A 19,604-nucleotide genomic window follows, 5' to 3' on the forward strand; every position below is an offset into this window, starting at 1 on the left:
GACAAACCCCCGGGGAGCGGGAATCTCCGCGGCTGCGAGAGCTGTGGGTACTTCCACCTCCGCGGGCCCACGCCACGGCGGACCGCGACTCTCCCCTCAGCCGGGCGGCGACAAGGCTCCGGGGGCCGCCGGTTCCCGCACGCCCAGCCCCGGCCGGGCTGCCCGCCGGGAGGGCCGGGAAGCAGCCGGAGGCACCGGCTCAGCGGGAGAGAGGGAGGCGGGCGGCCGGGCAGGTGCACCCAGCCCCCGCCGAGCCCCCCGTGCCCCCCCTCCCCCGGCCCCGCGGCCGCGCTCACCTCCGGGGCTCGGGCTTGCGGCGCTCCTCCAGCTTGGCGGCGGGCGGGGGCCTCAGCGGGCTGAGGGCGAGGGCGGCGGCGGGGCGGCTTCAGCAGGCGGTGCGGGGCATGGCCGCCCGTCTCTACCTGTCCGTCGGTCTGCCGGCGCACACGCACCCGCCTCGCTACCCGCTGTCGGCCCGGGCTGAGGGAGCCGGCGGGCCCGGGGAGCGGAGCGCCGGCGGCGGCGGGGCCGAGCGGCGAGGCGGAGCGGCTGTGCTGGCGGCGCCCGCCCCGGCCCCGCATTTAAAGCCAGCCGCAGGCTCGGACGTCCCCTCGCCCGCTCCCATCCCGTCCCATCCCAGCCCCCGCTCCCCTCCCCGGTCGCTCGGCCGCCGCTCGGCGTCACGGGGCCCCGCGGCGGGGGAGGCCGGAGGAGGAGTCTTGAGGGGACCGGGGCTGCCGGCGCTGAGCGCTCGCCCGCCTTCCCCGCCCCGAGCCCCCGCCGGGGCAGGTGCTCCCTGGGGCGGCCGCGGGGCGAAGCGGCGAGCTGGCCCCGCTGGAACCTCACACGCCCCCCCGCTCCCTGCCCGCACAATGCTCCCCGAAAGCCGCCTCACGTCACTTTTTCCGTCAGTTCTGCACTTGGCGGCTGGCTTTTTATAGCTACCCCTCCAACCGCCGCTTGCCAAGGGCCCGGGCCCCGGCCCCCCGCTGCCCAGGAGGGACCAAGCTGCCACCCCACAGATCCCGGTGGTGGAGGCTGTAGCCTGTGACAAAGGGATGTCACAGCGGGGAAAGAGGAGCAGGTCCCCCGAACATCAGTCCGTCAGGTCGTTATAACCTTGCAAGGAAATAATTTCTTACACGGTGCTCCTCTCTTCCAGCGTGACAAGGCTCACCTAGCACCAGCCACTCTTTGCTGCCCACAGCTGTAGTCTTTGTCCCCCCTCCTCTCTCAACACACACACACACTTCTATTGACACTAATTACCCTTCAAAAAGTTTGTTCCAGGCTGGTGGTGGAAGAGAGTACTAACGCCAGCATCCCAAATCTTGTTCAGTAAGCTGCGGCTCTTGTGCTCAGCTTTCCTGTCCAGGCCAAGGTGACGAGATCCGTAAAATATTTTTAAACAACAGAGCTCTGCAAATGGCTCACAAGTAACATGGCAGAACAGCAATCCATCAGCGGAAAGGACATGGACGCTCAGGGGAACAAAGGAGACTATTGTAGTTCTGCAGAGGAAAAACTCCACTTCTTCGGCAGAGTTTAGGGTTACCACACAGCAACTGCCTCTTCGGCTACTCCTCAGCTACCAAGCTCCACTTCTGCCACCCGTCCAAATTCTGTATTAGGGAATAATACGCAAATCCAATGGACAGGCAAAAAAGCAGCAGCAGCAGCAACCACAGCACTTGCAGACTGGAGTGAGAGCACTGCAGAAGCCATCACCCTGCTGAATTCTCCCCCTCCCTTCTGCTGCTGTCACCTTTGCGCTTTCCCCAGCCCTGGAAAACAGGTAATTGTCTTTAAGCCACTGTCCTCTCACACGCTTTTTCATGTTTTCCTGAAAGATGTCAGAGCTATGGTCTGCACATGAATCGGTCCGGACTTGGACTCCTCTGCTCCCTTTAATAAATCAAATTCCTTAAGTACCTGTCCTTAAACAATCAATGAGTTTCCAATGGGTCACGGACTTTCATCACTTAGAGCTGTATTTCATTTGAACTAACAACAGTCCCTGTATTAACAAAAGCAAAGCACTAAATCAATTGAGAAGCTTTGTATACTCAAGTCCTAACCCAAATAACTCTACATCTTCCCCTTTTCCAAAGGCATAGGCAGTGGCTCAGAATCAAGGACTGCTCTCTTCATGCTTCAACTCCCTAATGATATTCCAGTTAGTTCGTACCTTCAGCTTCATTTCTATTTATAAATGAACTGGGAAGATCCTGAAGAAAAGACACAAGAGCTGCTTCAGAAGATTGCTGTTGCTTCTTGCCACTTAGACAACTAATGGGGGTTTTAGGATCGCCCCAAGTGTTTATATCCCTCAGTGAAAGCAGCACTTGGATGGTCCTCAGCAGCTGGCTCTTAGCTCGCTATTTTAGTAACAAATCTACATAACTCCCATACCAATTCCATTTCCTCACAATTCATTGTAACTTAAAATACTGTCATCTTAAACCTTCTGCATTTAATTTTCTGGCTAAAAAATGTTTTGACATTAGGATGCATGCTTTTAAATCAGCCTTTAAATATACCATCACTACATTTAATGTTCTAAAACCCTACCAAAAACATTTCCAGGAGTCCTTAAATCAAGAGCCAAGGCAGTTATCTCAGCCAAGTTTGAAAACAAGTATGCTCTACGTACAGAGAAACACCCAGGTAAAATGACCTAATAATCCTGTCTGTCATTGTGATTGACAAAATAAGAAACCATCAGCTAGAGCTGACTTGTCCAATGTACTGTATATACGTACCTTTTGGCATCACTTATACACTTTGGCCCGCTTATTCCCCCTTAAAAATTAGCCAATCGTTCCCAATATTTTTTCTGTTTGATTTAATAAACGGAGATAAGCTCATCACTCAGGACTAAAGCCCGCTAACTTTCCATTCACAGAACAGGCAATGAAGAAACAGTTTTGTCTGGGAAGTCTTTGGCTGTCTGTTTAAACCTGCCTTTCAAGTTCGCTGGCTTCAGCCCTGCGCACAAAGACTTTGTGAAGAAAAGGTGTGCCCACAGCCTTTGCTAAGCCAACCTCCCACTCATGACCAAGGCAATAAAAGCCTGCCTCAACAACAGCAGAGGACAAGATACCACGTTCAACTACATGTCCACCGATATACAGAGATTATTTTTCTGCCTTCTCGTCCAGGGCACAATTTTCCTGTGAGGTCGCACAAGGTATCATTGTCAATGGCAGTGTTTGCCATGTATATGGATAATAAGAACAGCCTAAATTATGATGGTAAAGATTAGAGAATACAGAAACGCATATGCTCAGTGGAATTGGTAGGGTTAAACTTTCCCCGTGGACAGGTTATTCCATAAATATATCTTGCAGCATTTCTGGTAGATTCCTCAGAAGCCGCTCATGCTGACCACAGCATTGTCAGTCAGAGACGATGCTGAACTAGATGGAAACTGGCAGCTCCTGCATTTCCAGGGTTTTGTGCAGACTACAGAGTGATAAAATATTTGCATTGGATTAAGTCAGGAGTAATTCCATCTAAGCCAGGGAGTTTCAGAGGATAAAACTATTTCAATAGAAAAAAGTAGGTGCAGAGAGACCACAGTTGTACTTGTCTGAGAGGCTTTTTGTGTCTTTTCCTTTGTTGACAAATGGTCAGTGCCAAGTCATCATTTACAAAAGCAGGCTCAACCCTGAACACACTTGTGCATGCAAGTAATCCTCTTTACATCAACAAAATCAATCACGCATATTTTCAGGACTCAATCCTTGATCATGGCTATTCCTAAAGACATTGAGGTTTCAGGGGGTTTTTGTTTTGTTTTAAAAGGATACAGGTATGCAGCTCATTGTAGCTGTTGAACTCAAAGGAACAAATTCCTGCATTACATTCCGTAGTATTACAGCTGAATTAGTCCAATAGCACTGATTTCTAAGGGCAACCACGAAAAACAATTCTGTAGCTCTTGTATTTGTATTCCCTACTTGTGTTCCAGTCACCAAGAATTGGGACTTGTCTGTCCTTTCCATCCACTTCCCAGGAAATTTAGACAAACATCTCAGCAAGCATTACCTGATAGCTGGTTATTAAAGGTCTAATGTAAGTAAACCTATTGGCTTTTCAAACTTGATTAGCAGGTTCTGCATTTTCTAATAGACCTGCCTCAGTTAGCTGTGAAAACAACATTCAATGGGGAGCTGACTTCTCAGACTCCATAAGAGTTCTAATTCAGCCCCCCGACTGAGTGTCTGCCCGCTCACTGTGAAACCACATGCAGGGCCCAAAGAAGCAAATTGCCAAATTCCCGCTGACTTCCCCTCCACTGGCTCGCACTTTCATCTTTCGAAGGAGGCAGAAGCAGGAGGTGCTGAAAAACATTCAGCTGAGGTAAGACAGGCTCAAGGTGTTGGTTTGTTTTTTTGCAATGTGCACTTAATGTGCTTATCATTAATAATACATCACGTCTGCTTGAGGGCAATGAGCAATCCTGGATCACTCCGATAGCCATATAGGCCACAACAGTCTCCTGATTCGCGTCAAAAGGAGAAGAGGGCTACGGGGATTTCATTGTCTGGGTCAGTTGTTTCTTGTACCTTCCAATACTCCTGATAACTTCTGATAGCACAGCCCATTGCCCTCAAAAGCTTTTTCAGGAGATCTCTAGTTAAGGGTGGAAGGTTAAACACTTGGAGATCAGAATATATGAAAATAAGTGTTGCATTCTACTTAACTGGGAAGCAGCACAAGTTTGTGCTTTGCACAGATCTGTAAGCAAGCCCTGCTAGTCTCTTACCGACTACTACTTCCAGGATGGCATTTTCTAAAATGCCTGGTTTCCTTGCAAAAGCATCCCTTATCTTTCCAGCAACTCCTCCACGCCTGAAACCACCATGCCTATCACATAGAGGGCTGCGAGGAGCCCCTGAGCTGCTGGGGGCCAGGAGAGCAGCAGTACCGGGCAGGGAGCCTGCCCGAGGCTGCAGCGCTGCTCGGGGGCCCTCTGCTGGAAACCTGCCCCCCCCCACAACCCCTGCACCCCCAGATCAGCAACCCCGCTTCCCCCCAAGAGAGCAGGGCCAGAGCAAACCCGAGCTCCAGCCCCCTGCCCCCACCCCGAGAGAGGTGAGCGGCTGGTGTCCCCTTTGCAAGCAAGCTGGGCTTTCTGCGGCAGGGCTCGGGCAACAGCCAAGAAAGCTGATTTCATACGCTTGAAGTTGTGTCCATGCTGGAGGGCCTGAAGCCAAACCAGTCTTTGGTCAAAGAGCCAAACACACAGGGCTTTGTTAAAATAAAGAAAGTGTGTTTGTTTATACACCCACAAAAACCACCAGAGCATAGAATGCCGAAACACACACTTCCGCCACCTACAACTGTTGGGATACTGAAACAACAAATACTCACCCCCTCTAGAATGAGGAAAGGTGGAGAGCGCTAAAGAACAGAGTAGCCCAGCCAACCGCAGCACTTCCATGCTTTCAAACACATTGCCTCTCCTCTGCTTCAGAGCCACCTCATGCAGAAAGCAGGTCAGAAGGGATTTTTTCACATCTCAGGACAGAAGAGAAATCATTGGGCTAAAGTCACCCCTCTTTTAGCACAAGGTTAATTGTATCTGCATGAAAATGGGGTACAGAACTGGAAGCACTTCTCTGCTGTGTGATAGATATGGGTGGACTGCTAATGAAAGGGGCGGTATTTACGTCGGGAGGATTTATTCTTTTCCCAGTTTCTCCCCCAGCTGTTATTTAGATGAGTTTCTTTCTCTTCCTCGTTCCTCAGCTATTGGCATCCTGGGCCAAAAAGATGAAAGCTCAGAGGCATGGGCCAACATGCCCTCCAGTCTCTTTGTAGAGCACCTGTACTGTGATCCATACTGATTCTTCTGAGCACCAAATCCTTACAAAGTATTAACTATCGTCTTTACCAAAATCCTTTTCACTGTGCACCAGCTCAGGAAAGCTTCTAATATTTTATTGCTGACTGGAAGGACATGGAGGAATCTCACCCACTCTTAGTGTCAGGTCAAGTCCACCAACATGACTAGCACAGACAAAACTTAGAATTTACTGTCAAAAATCAGGAGCCCCCTCAACAAGCCTTCTTACCCTCTGGTTGAAGACACCTTCCAAGAAGCAGATGGTGGTAGGCATTAGGGTTGAGGCAACATATATCAGGAAAGCAAACTGCCTGCTTCTCTGAAATTGAACCCTTGACTCTCCTTCACTGATAGCATCTGGTCTTGAGCACTGAATATCCTGCAGGAGGGTAGCTTGAATGGCAGGTCACTGTGATCTTCTTAATCCAAGACTACATCTTTTCCTGATGCCAAAAAACCCCAGCTGCATACATAACTGTGCCCACATGTCAACCCCCCAAAAGGTGGAACACGGTAAGGTGATTCTGAAACACAGCTTTCCATCCAATGCAATTGTTCACAAGAGATAGAGGATATCTCTAGGCTTAGCTAAGGGTCTCAAGTCTAACAGCTTTCTAGCTGGTAACCTCCAAGATCAGATACTAGAGTCTTCTTCAAAAGGTGTCCTATATCTGACAGCCTCCATCAAGATGAAATGTTCTGCGGACACCTCCACAGGGTCTTGCAGATGCCAAATGGCAGCAGCAGGAAATCTGAAATACAGCATGCCACAGTAAAAAGCAATTTCCTTGTGAAATCCCTCCTGCTGGGGAATGCTCTCTTCGCAAGCGAAACACATCCAGAACTACACCACGGGATCTGAAAGGCTTTGCTTATGGCTGAATCTGATGAAACGGAACAAAACTTTTTTGATGGTATAAGCCACAAACTGAATATTTATAGGAAAAGCCTTTAATAAATACATTTGTCATCTCAACAACCATGAAGTCAAGATATGGGTGGTTCCCTCTTGTTCTAAAGGCAGCATCAGTAACACAGGTACTGTATTGATACATTACCAACTTCTCTACCTAATCCAACCATATATACACCTGAGCATCCTTCTTGGGTGATGTCCTGTGATAGGTATTTGAAAAAAGCTGTAAAACTATCACAACAGGAAATTACATTGTAAAGTCCACAGAGATCTATATTGCTTAGCTCCAGACAATTAATCATTAATTGATTTCCAATACTGTTTTGGTTATTGTTCTTGGAACACTGTTTTTCCCTTACTTAGCCAATTTAAACAACAGATATTAATCTAGATGTTATTTCTTCTTCTTCTCCTCAGCTCATCTCAGCTCTTTGACTTCAACCATTTTTCTATTGTAATAATACAGACTCTTTATTCCCAGAGAACAGCGTTTCCATTGATTAGCTTTTAAAGTATTCTCTATTCCCCCCCCCCCCCCCCCCCGGGGGGGGCCCTCTTTTGATGTGGAGAGATAGGCTACACAGGAGCAACTGGTACTTGCAATAAAGTTAAACTAAGTTGATCATATTTTCCCTTCTGTCATTTAATTTCTAAACTCTAGGTCATTTTTGTGCAGAACACAATTTTTAATGCTATATACCAAAGGTTGGTTTGGTAGTTTAATTTTATTTTTTTTTCCCCTCTGAGAAGGGCTTCAGTTTATTATCCTATTGTCTATTCTGGTCCTCAGAAAAGTTTGCTTTTCTTTTCAAATAATTAAACAGCACCATGATCATTCACTATTTTGGATTTTCACATCTCTTGCTCCTTTTTTATATAAACATATCCTAAACAAAACATTTAAAAACAAATATTTGCAGGTCATACTTAGCCAGAAATTTGAAAGCTTTGAGGACATAATGATTTTTAAATCATGTTTGGTAATTCTGACAGAAACAGACTATTTTACATCAAACAACAATTCCTTGGGAGCACATGTAACTCCAAAAGGTCTTTGCCACTTTATAACTGACTGAAGAGCAAAAACATCCTAGGAAAAAAAAAAGAAAGGGAGAGTGAAAGTGAAACTGGATGTGTTGTCCAAGCCAAAATAAGGAGGGGGAAAAAAAAAAGAAATAATCCTGCATAAAATGCGTTTGCTCTTTTTCGCTCGGAGATTACGCACAATCACAACTGTTATTAGCAAAGGGTTTGCCCTGTCCGTCTTGGACAAAGGCTGTGCTCCAGGAGCCGTGACACCTTTGCTACTGTCACAGACAGCAGTCCTACAAAAAGGTTCAGGTGCTAGGGGACTATTTTTGCAATGGAAGGATCCTGACAAAAAAACCCACCACCAACAGCTACCTCCTCTCATTACAACATTTCATGAGGGAGTGGCACCGCTGTTGGAGACCTTCTCCCATCATAATGCAGTTTTAAGAAACACAGGAACAAGGAAAGGGAAAGCAGAGCACAACAACGCTGCCTGCGAGATGACTGCTCAAAAGCCATGAGGCTAGAAGGCAAAAAGCATCACAGAGTTGGCTGCTCTTTCAGTGCTCTCCCCAGCCCAGCAGCCTTCTGCTGCAGCAGCTTCTGCAAGCTCAGGCAGATGAGGAGTATCCCGCAGCGTGTAGCCCCAGATCTTAGGGATTCATCACAAAGGAAGGGAGAAGCAACCTGAGCTGAAATCACCCAAAGGCAATGCACTCCAGCTGAAGACCTTTGGATAGATACTTCTAGGTATGAAAACCTTCTCTGGCCAATCCTGTCCAGTATTCTGACCGTTGTTCCCAGTATTCAGCAATAGCTGAGCCATGTGCTTTATGTAAGGCAACACCAGCGAGTTCAGAGGAACTGCACCGAGGAGAAATCTACCCACAAGACCTGTTGCTGAAACCACCTATTTAAATACCTCTTGCGGTTACCTCCAGCAGCAGTCCCTAAAGAAGGCTGCAGCGAACAGCCCACATCAGAGCAAACCCCTATCTGCTCTCCATGGGAAGGAGGCAATTTGTTGAGCAGAGGTTCAAGGGCAAGGACTGCCTGATGCTCTGCAAGCAACGGTCAGGGCAGGCAGTAGAGTCTTGTTGTGAAGCACCTCAGAAGCACTTATCTGCAAGAACAACTTAGGGGACCTGGCTGCCACGTGAAAGAGAGAGATGAAGTATGCGATTGGCCTCAGCTTCTACAGACTTCCAGTAAGCAAAATAAATTCAAGGCATATCAGCTTAAGATTAATAGAAATTAAGGCACTGTATGAAATAAAAATGTGCAGAAACAATATCTTTTGCCTTAAAAACTAATAAACTCAGGCCTCACCTCAATATTTATGTAGCAACAGGAGATGACTGTCTTGAGACAACACTGTTCTGTGTGCTTTACGGGACTCGGGGCATGACAGAGTATTGACAGATATGAAGGGTCAGCATGTTCTGGTGGAGCATTTTAAGAAAATAGTAATGCTGTCAAAGGGCAAGCTTTCATTTTATGCTTACATAACACTAGAATAAAATATTTCCTTTGGAGAATCTCGCATATCATTTTACTAGTACAAACATACAAGGAATATCTCCATCTCTGAGAGCCTTGAAATTTTCGCCTGCATTTCGCCCCCACACTCACAGTCCCATCTCAAAGCTCCTGCCTTTCCCCACCAAGGGACCTACCAGGTCTTCCTCTGAGACTAGAGCATTTTCTTACAAAGTTATCATCTGCAGTAGAGCAGCAAAGAGTTGCTTTCCAAGGCATGATTTTGTCAGCATTTTCAGCCTTGCTTTTGGTGGGAAAATGCAGCCCAGGACACTAATATCCTTTGTTTCTCTACTGCAGCGGAGACAGCATAATATATGGCCGAGCACAGGTAGTATATTCCTAGGCCTATTTGCAACTATTCCAGGTGCCACCTATGTCCTAGAACTAGCATTAGCTCAACCCTTTTTCCCCCTGAAATCTATTAACACAATGAATATGACAGTGAGATCCCAGAAGGGTGAGGGTCCCAATGTGGTTCCAAGTGTACAAATGCAGAAACAAATTCTCCACCTGGAGCATCCGCTTCTGGGACACCCTCCCTGACACAATCCAATGGACCAACCAGCTCACAGACAGCCCAGTGGAAGCCAAAGCTGGAGTAAAACATACAGAAATGAGAGCAAAGACACCAGGTTGTGAGCTGATCACTGGGTTCAGTTAGGAAGGTGGGGGAATGGCCCTTGTGTGCAAAGGGGGCCCCAAACACACACCATGAAGAAATTTCTGACTAACCTCTCCTGTCAGTGCACAGCTGCTTCTTGTTGCCCCTCAATGAGTATTTTACAAGTCCCTGCACCAAAGGAACAGGGACTATCTGTTGGGCCAGGCCAGGGCAGCCTCCTGATCCACAATGGCATCAGAGGCAGCAAGGACACTGATGCAGCAGCAGCAGTCGGGGAGGCTGTATTTCCATCACTCAGGACAAGGTCTTCTGGGATTTTCCTTCTACCTACCTGTCTTATTTTGTGAGGTTAACTTGCAACTTCCTTCTCACATCAAGACTTCTTGCTGAGTTGACAGGGAGATTCCAAGGGATATTAATTGTTGTTTGAAATCACTTCAAAGGACCTTTTCCCCCCTCTTGTATTAATAGCCAGAATGAGGAAATTGGTTTGGATTTCATACTTACATCTGCTCCCCAAGTCTTTGCACATTTCAAAAACCCATCTTAAACCAAACCTGTTTCTATTAAAAGACTTCTACTCCACACAAGCACTCGCACCAATTCCTTTCCACTTCCACACATATCTATAGCCCCACGTTCCAACTGGCAGCCAGAGGTGCCAGAAATAACCACAAGAAAGGCTGCCATGAAATCTCCAGCCAAGTTCTGAAAATCTAGGCACTTTACACAAGCACCTATGCTTAGAGTACTTCATCTGAAGTCAACCTGAACTCGGTCTTAGAAGATTTGCATATCATGGATCAAATATCAAAAAATGTAAATTCAATTACTGGGGTTTTTTTCATAAAAACATACAGGGTAACAGTTGTTCTACAATCCTGTTAGTGCATACTTCTGACAGTCGGCTGATGTTCCTGCCCCACTGGCACTAGCTAATGGCTGGGTTTCATTCTTAAGTGGTTCCCCCCCTCCCTTCAAAGTCTATGCTACAGTGATTTTGGAAACTGGGTCAAAATGCAATTACTACATTCCCATGCTTTGGGGTGGGGAAAGAAAATAAAAGGAGGAAGAAAGGTAAGAAGAAGTACTGTTGGCTGTAAGCCAGCGTTCTGCTTCTCGCCTTCTCACCTGCGCTGCAGCCCCGAGCGCTCCCACAGCAAGTTGTTGTTTCGCAGCAAGGGCATCTGGAAAGAGCGAGCTTTGTCCTAATGCTGGGTTTCTTGGCCAGACCCAGCCCCCGCCACCCTCACATCTATGCCGGAGGGTGGGAGCAAGCTCAATATGCAGCTGGTGACAGGGGAAAGACCCAGAGAGTGGGGCAGCAGTTCCTGCAGAGGACAAGCTAGGTTTTCTCAGCAAGCAGCAAGCTGTAGGAGCAGCTCAGATCTGCAGAGCTCTTTCCCAGCTTGCCATCCCCATCTTTTCCTTTCCTGTGGCATAAGCAATATATTGCAGTACTTCAGTTCCCCCACTCCACCAAGTGTTTGCTGGTCTCAAATGATTAGTGTGCCTTCTTGAATAGAGAACTAACCATCAGCTGCTTCCTACGTGACCTTGCTACTCACTGACTTGAATTTTGCAAAGTCATGCACCTTCCTGTACTAGCAAATTATGTTACTTTTGCAGAGATGTCAACAGACTCTCTGCGTTTTTTCTCTCACCCATCGGTTTGCACAAACCAACTATTCATTTACTTATTACAAGAAAACAGCTTTACTAGAAGCATCTGCTTTTGGTGTCATCATCTACTAATTCGGCTGACAAAACGCAAACTCTGCTTTCATGTGTAAACATTTTCCACAGGAGAAGGAAAATATTTGCTGTGTGTTTAGACATGCCCTTATTATTGTCACACTTATAATACAATCTATCATACCTTATCAAATTGCATATCTTCAGCATGCAGATGGTTTGTGACGACATGTTTAGGAGGCTTTCAAATATGGAAAAGGGAATGACTCAAAGACTTATTTATTCCACATCTTCCTAACTAGGTCTGTCTGAGAAACACAGAGCCCATTATACATGTCCCCGTCCTCCTCCGCCTCTCATTGTTTCTTGCACACACAGTTATCATAAACCCCTTCCCTCTGCTGCTCCACTCCTCGGCTTTGTTTTCCACAGTTCTCAGAATATCAGTTCCAATTCTGCAGCATTTGCTGGCTCTGCTCCAAATTAATAATTGCAGGTTAGAGTTGGGTAGTTACGGCTGCAGATTAAGGCCTAAACACATTCAACAGTTTCCGAGAGATACAGACAGACATACAACCTTTCTTTCCCTAACACTGAACACAGTTTATCTTGCTGTCACAACGTTCCAAGGAGATGTTATGCCACTTATCTTAACGATTTAAACAGATCAAAAAGTTGGCTCAGCAAGAGCATTTGCCACTGACAACAAACCACAAGCCTGATGTTATCAAAGAAGTGTAATATGCTAGCACAGGCTAGACAGATCATACACAGGATAAAAAAATGAATTTTCATGAAATCTTTCTGTAATCATCCACATAGCATCAATTAAGCGAGCAATAACACAAGGCAAATTGGATAGGTTTCCACTGGATATTTGTATTCTTTCAAATGTGTTGCAAGGCAGAGGATTTCACACCCACTTGAGAAAACCCAAGAGTTTGCTTTCAGAGGACTTTCCTGCTCCTAAGACTGTCTAGAAAGCTCTCCTGCATTACTGTAACAGAACCTGGTGCAAAAAACCTTGCACCAGAGAAGAGTCTTATACCGGTTATGTCCTGTATCAACAGGAAAAACTCCATGAAATACCAAGTCTGCCACAAAGGGAAAAGGAAGTGTTGGGATTTCAGACTGGGAGTCACTGCATCCCTCCTGAATAATTCTGCTTCTTGGTGTCCAGTCTCAAACAAGGCTGCCCAGACCTACCTCCAGTCCGTCCACAGATCCAGCTGCTCCATTGGGTTCCTTTAGCAGGAGGAGAAACGGTGGTTCGCAGCAGCTCACCTTCGACATTTGCTCCAGCTCAAAGAGAGAGGCAGAGCCCAGCAAACATTGTCCAAGCTTGGAGGAACACTTTTTAACTTCAGGTCTGTTATGACATTTATTGTGGCCCCCTTCTTCCCTCCCCTCTGCCCCCCCAGGGAAAGGGATCAAAATAGTTCCCCCCTGTGACATTTTGCTTCATTTGACCAATCGACTGTGGGAGCGTCTCTGTTAAAGCCCTTGCTAGCCAAGCAAGAGCAGCAATACCAGCCACCATTGGGGTGAGCACAAAAGCAGGGGCAACACTGGGAAAATCTAACCTTTCTGCTGCCAGCAAAGGGGGCATGGGGTCCAGAACAAATAGGAATATCCCACTATTACAATTTGCTTTGCATATGCCTTCAGTGTAAGCTGAGCCCTTCCCCTAGTGACACTGTAACTAATACGTGTCAGCTATCTGTCTGTGGTCCAAACTGCCCATCTTGGGGCTGACTGGAACTACTCTGGCCTTCTCTCCTGCCTCCGGCAGGCTTTCTTCAAGCACCTGACCCATCACCCCACTCACCTCATTTAATCCCTTCCCTCATCTATTTCTCAACACGGTCCCTCAACAAGCCAACTACACTTGCTTTTATCTAAGCCCTTACCCATACTCCTGCTGTGGGACCCCATCACCTTACAGCAGCATGCACACGTACATGTGAGGACATACAAAATCATCATCAGCTTTAGGCTGCCAAGAAGCATAAGCAATAACAAGTTTCGCCATGCTGAGAAGGGAGAGCTGCATCCAGCTCCAGATGAAGACCAGATCACACCTGCCACCAAAAAAGAAAGAAGGTAACAAAGCAGAGCTGGGATGGAGAGATGGGAGAGTTGGGCTTGCCAGTCCCCTTGCTAAAGGGGGAAGAAGTGGCTTGGAGGTCAGAAACAGCCATCCCATCCACCTGGCCCATCCCTCCATGGTAGAGTGCAGCAGCCAGGCTGTCACCTCAGGGTGTTAGCACAGGCAAATTGAACAGCAGAGCTGTTACAGATTTGTCACCCCCCAGCTGTCTGCTGCGCTAGGTAGCTTCATGTCTAAAATGTTTGCATGTACATTTCCATGCTAGGAGAAAAGCAGAAAGTCTTCACAACCAAGGGGCACTCAACAGAGTGTACACCTTACTTCCAGTTCTACCTAAATCCGTCACATACCTTACTTAGCAGTTACTTCTCCTGGTAGACAAACAAACAGAGCACATATTCAAGGCAAGTGTATAAGATAAAATACAAAACTCCAAAGCTGTTCCCAGGGAAATCCCTTCTCCCCTTCATCTTGGACACTGCAAGTCTTCTGGCAAGTATTTAATTTCCAGCATGAATCAGCTCAGATCATGTATGGCTAAAGTACTTTTTTTTTTTTTTTTTTTTTTTAAAGTTGTTGAAGCAAGCGTAGCTGTGGTAACAACAGCTTTCATTATAGCATTTGGATATTATTGCACAGAACTTGCCAGCATCCTGCTTTGACTGAGACCCTGCTGTGCTGTACAAAGGCAGACTCAGAGACAGCCTCTGCTCTAAAATGTTTAGTATCTAAGTGGACCAGGCACACGGAAGAGGTGCCATCATGTGTGATTTACAGACGGAGGTAAAGAGGAATGGACTAATTCATCTGCCATCTGCAGCACAGAGGGAACAAAACCAGCTTTAGCCATACTACAGCACCTTACCCATTTTCTTCTCACCCCAAAGTAACCTCCAGGCAATGGAAACTCATTATTAACCTCCAGTTAAGCCTCAGAAGAGTTTTTACTTTCATAATTAAACAACACTTACTTTTTCTTGCTACCTTTTTGCTAGGACTTTTGGGAAAACAAGTTTTAAAACTTTTTAAAACGTTTTTGATTTAAAGAATGGTAATAAGTGATAGAAATAACATTCAGACCAGCACGTTAACTGTGCAGTGCAGAAAACTTTGCCTGTTTTTTGCCCCCAGAAGTTAACCAAGGAATAGTTTCTACATGAAGAGAAAAATTCAACAGGTCTGAACGCTCCAATACAAAGCTTTTGATTTACAAAGCTACCCAATATGCAGCTCCCCTAAGCAGTGGTGGAATCAAAAAAGAAGACGGCTTTTGTGCTTGCAGCTGCAAGTGTCTTTCAGGCAGTACCTGACACAGAGAAGCCTTCCTTCTCAACCTCACAAGGTGACCCTATCTATCTCCAAGCCTATCATCTTCTGACTGCTTTCTCTCTCCATTACACTGGTACTTTTGCTGGTTTTCTTGTTTGCAGACAGTCCCAATCCTTCCGTTGCCTCATTTCTGCAGTTTGTTAGGCCAGTCGCCATATGTGTTCTCTGAGCCGTTCCAGCTCCCCTTCAAGCCTAGATGTGCAGCTGTAGCGCCCCTGAAATATTTCTCATCTCCCACAGCCTACTTACTTGAAGTTTAACAGGGTCCTTATCTGTATCTCAGGTCTAATGCAGCTCTTAACGCACATCCCCTTCCTTCAAGAAGGTTTCTCCCAACCCCATTGCTACACCTTCCCACTTGAAGCTCTCCAAGTACACTGCCAAACTTGTCACCATAAAAGTAAGGAAGAATAGAAGTGTCAGTGCCAAAAACCAGCAAGCCTGGTTTTGGTAAGCACTGCAGGAGAACAAGAACTCCACAGCCACACAGTCCAAAGCACCAGACTGCACAAGCTCACCATACCAATGCAAGACTTCCAGCATTTTATGGAACAATGTTTATGACTGACTAGATATCATCTAGTCTGCCACAGCCAGCTCAGTTACCATGTGCTCTAAGTATTTGGTTTATGAAACAGAAGCATGGCTGTGTTTTCATACCTGGTCCAAATGAAGTCGGTACTGCCAAATTATCTGATAATATACAAGTCTGATACACCTGAACTCATAACCACAGCCTGATAACTAGCCTGTCATGTTATTCTGTTTTGGTTTTTCTTTGGTAAGCTGGAATGGCACCCTTACATTAACTTGTACTTAGGAACAAAGCCAAAACAATAGTGCTACCAGTCCAAGAACACCTAGTGAAGGATTGAATTGTGCTCGATTCAAACGTACAAGAAAAAAGAAAAAGAATGAAAAAACATAGAAGAAGAACACAGCAGAGTATTCAGCAGTTATCTCTCCTTTAAGACATAACAGTTTGTAAGGATTTTGGTACACTGGAAGGAACTTACTGTTGATGTCACTAAAACTCTGTTTGGAAGGAGTAATATTCCAAATTCAGTGTGCAGCCATCACAGAACCCAAGAGAATTTGAAATTCTTCAACTCCATGGAAATTAATACCACATAGGGGAGGGTGCTTTAAAACAAACAAAGCTATTTTTAACTGCCTATTAAAATGTACGTTTCTGGCTTCTACAGCTAGCAGTTTTCAGACAAGTAACAGGGCATACTAAAGCACACTGTGGCACTGAACACTTGAGATGTGCCTTTAAAGATAAATTGCAGAGGAAGATACAAAGGTTAAGTGAAAGCTAATTCCTTCTCTTGAGAGCCTGCTTCACAGCACAGGACATACAAAACCTGCCCCTGCTGAGGCAGGGCATACACCAAGTGCCAGGAAATAGGTGTAAAGCTGTGGCAGGAATACACTCCAGAGGAGGCAGTTGATCATGGAAAGATGTGTTTGAAAGCCAAGGTAAAACTGCTTACATAGCAGTTCACTTGCTCTGCCTTAGGTAAATTCAAGACACTGCTACCAGTTTCTCTTTCTTACGTAGTGACAAGAAGAGAAGCAGTACCAGGCACTGCTTTTCAGGGATGCACAAGTAGGCTCCCTCAAACTCAGCTGCCTGTGTTGAGCATCAGCAGATGCCAAGAAAAGTGGACTGCAGCCTCTCTCTTCGCTACTCCCTTTGAGATTTGCTTCTTTCTGCTCCTTTCAACATCAGCAGCCCATCGCTTCCCACCCTTCAGAGTTGCCAAAAAAATGGAGGTGGGAGCAGGTCATTCCCACCAAGAGGCCTGCCTGGTCTCTCAGACCAAGCAATGCTAGCCTCTAGTCCATGCTCCGTGCCCAGTTCTGTGCTCCTTTCTCCAAGGCCCTCTTTGGGAAGAGGGGAGGTTCACACCACCCCATCTTGCCAAGCCACAGGGATCACAGGCTGGAGTCAGATCGCTGCTCAGGCCAGCCCCATCCCAGTCTACTAGCTTTCACCACATGTCAGTATTGCCCTCTAAATCCCTACTGAAAACATGAGGAAGCAGAACATTCTCTTGGAAAAGACCCAGTTCAGTCCCAAGCATATTTGTTTAAAGATGTTTCAAAAAGGGGAAAAAAAAAAAAAAAACCTCTATTTCATCTGTTGTAATTGTTGAGGTAGCACTGCGAATCTATTTAAAATGCTCTATTATACCCATATGTCATAAAATTACTAGTTTACATATACCCTGTCTACAAGTCTGAAGACTTGAACCATGCACTTGCTGAACATATTTTATTCATCTCATTTTTGGTCAGTATTAAGGGAATTATTGTCAAGAGCTCTAAAGAGGACCTGTCACCATTCCTGCTGGATCAGAGACAGGTAATTTAAAATTACTTCAAAGGATGCAGAGTTAGGTTATAAGCAATGACTCAGAGGCCCCCACTGAGTCCCACCATAGCAGTGAAAAAGATATGAAGAAAGCAATCGGGAGGAGAGAAAGCAGGGATATAAGGCCCCAAAATTAATACTGGTGAGGAAAGCAGAGGAAAATGGTATTCAAAGAATCAGACAGAAGAACATCTACAGTGTAAGTCATAGGTTCTGCTTGCTGAATGAAGATACTTGTCCCAGCCCTTCAGAAACAACAAAATCCCCTATCAGCTATAGGGCTTGCTCTAGTTCCCATTAGGGTCAGGCATCTGCAGCCTGTATTTATAGAAATGCTGCATCCTCACCGCACCGGCTCTTATATAATATTGCACGCATTGCTTCCCTTTGCTTCCATTATCTCCGATTACATGCAGGCAGTGCAACGTGATGCACTGAGGAAAATGACACTTTGCCCAGCTAGCATGCTACCAATGCTGCCAACGAGTCCTCACAAATCCTGCGCTGCGATGACAAGCTGCTCACACGAGTGGTGTGTTGCAGGGGGTGGCAGAGGCACTGTTGGGGACTGAAAGCACAGGCAATTTATTCCTGAGGGTGACACTACCCTGCTAAATGGCCTGAGCAGAGGCATTTTGTTGCACATGGCCTCAGTTTCCCTGACTGTCCCAGTTGAACTCATAGTCCTGTTGTGGCTTTGGTGGGAGAATCCCTGCCTTGAGGAGTTTACGGACAAATTAAGTCTCAAGAGGGAAATGACAGGAAAGGGAACAAAGACAAGAAAGCATCATATATAAGGAGTTCGACTGTTCCAAAAAGATCACCCCCTTTTTCTTCAGGCAGTACTCTGTCCACACCACCAAGCATCCAAGAAAATCCTTTTACCACCTGAAAGCACTTATTAATTTTTATTGCTCTTCTGGGATTTTTTTTGTCTTTTGCTGTTCACTCTTCTGACACATTGCGAACCATGGACTACAGTGTGGTTTAACAACAGATCATCCAGTTATATACTTACAAAAATATTTTTTTTAAGCACTTTCTTTGTGATAGAGAGGATCACAGACAAAAAAGACACAGGATACTACAACACATAATGTCCAAAACCTGCCTCTTGCAGGATAACACCACTCACTCCTGTTGGTAATATTACAGGAGGCAGGTAACAACACACTGTTTAAGCAGGTAATTTTGTGAGGCCTTTTTATATAACAGTTACCTAAGACCTATTTCATATCAGGACACAGCATGACAGCTTGAAATGGTTCACATTCCTGTGTGACCAGAAATTTCATCAGAAATTCCTACTTTGTTAGCTACTTTGCCAAGTTCCCAAATATCAGCAGAACACTTGAATGTCTATGTATTTCCACACGTCTTTGTGCCTGGCTTTGCAGGAGGGTGTTACGGTTTGAGTACCATGTCTACACGCTCTCTGCTGCACAGACAGGTGGCATTTTGTGATTTGGTTGTAAAGCAGCACCAAACTCACAGACCATGTGCATCATTCACTTGAACCAAAGAGAAATCATCCACATTCAGACTAAATCATCACAATACACCCAAACCCTATTTAAATGCCTATCAATCGGTATCTCTAGTTCAGCAGACCTTTGCTACCAAATATGGGGGAAAAAAAAAACCCAAAACACAAAACTCAAGATCTGTGTTACTAAGCTAGCAGTACCTTTCCATCAGTGTCGTCCATCTTCTTCTGTCTTCCCTCAACCACCACCAACTTGATAGCTGCTTTAACTGCACATCATTCCCTTCTCACAGCTGCTAAGCACATAAGTGGGATGAAAAGGAAGCCCAGATGCTTCTAGTTTCCTGCAAGAAATTCCCCCTTTCCAGTTCTAACAGCCTTACTGCAAAATTAGGAGCAAAAAGAGCCTATTGGACTACCCAGGGGAGCTGGTAAAAAGCATTTGTTAAGAGGGCCTGAGCGCTGGAAATGGAGGGGGGGGGGGGGGGGGGAAGGAGAATGCAGTCATGAAAATAATCTGCAAGGGATGACTTTCATTTTCAAGCCGATGTATAAGAACTACATCATCAAAGCTGCAGGTCTCCCTGCTTTTTCCCATCTCAGGGATTTTGGCCATTCAGTCCACTTTGACAGAGAAT

General features: G+C 45.9%; 1 protein-coding gene across 5 annotated transcripts in view; it reads right to left on the reverse strand.

The window, feature by feature from the left end:
• Window positions 1-19,604, reverse strand: part of SLC4A4 (solute carrier family 4 member 4) — a 235,811-nt gene that overhangs the window by 187,595 nt on the left and 28,612 nt on the right. Inside the window, exon 1 of one of the 5 annotated variants that reach the window (XM_074823380.1) lies at window positions 297-602. The exons of 1 other annotated variant lie outside the window; for it this stretch is intronic. The gene's annotated coding sequence lies outside the window, so the exon portion shown is untranslated. Of the gene's footprint in view, window positions 1-296; window positions 603-19,604 lie in introns of those variants that run through there. 3 more of the 5 variants (XM_074823378.1, XM_074823383.1, XM_074823381.1) reach the window with 3 other exon arrangements.

This window comes from Strix aluco, chromosome 4, assembly GCF_031877795.1.
Source record: "Strix aluco isolate bStrAlu1 chromosome 4, bStrAlu1.hap1, whole genome shotgun sequence".
Classification (NCBI taxonomy): Eukaryota; Metazoa; Chordata; class Aves; order Strigiformes; family Strigidae; genus Strix; species Strix aluco.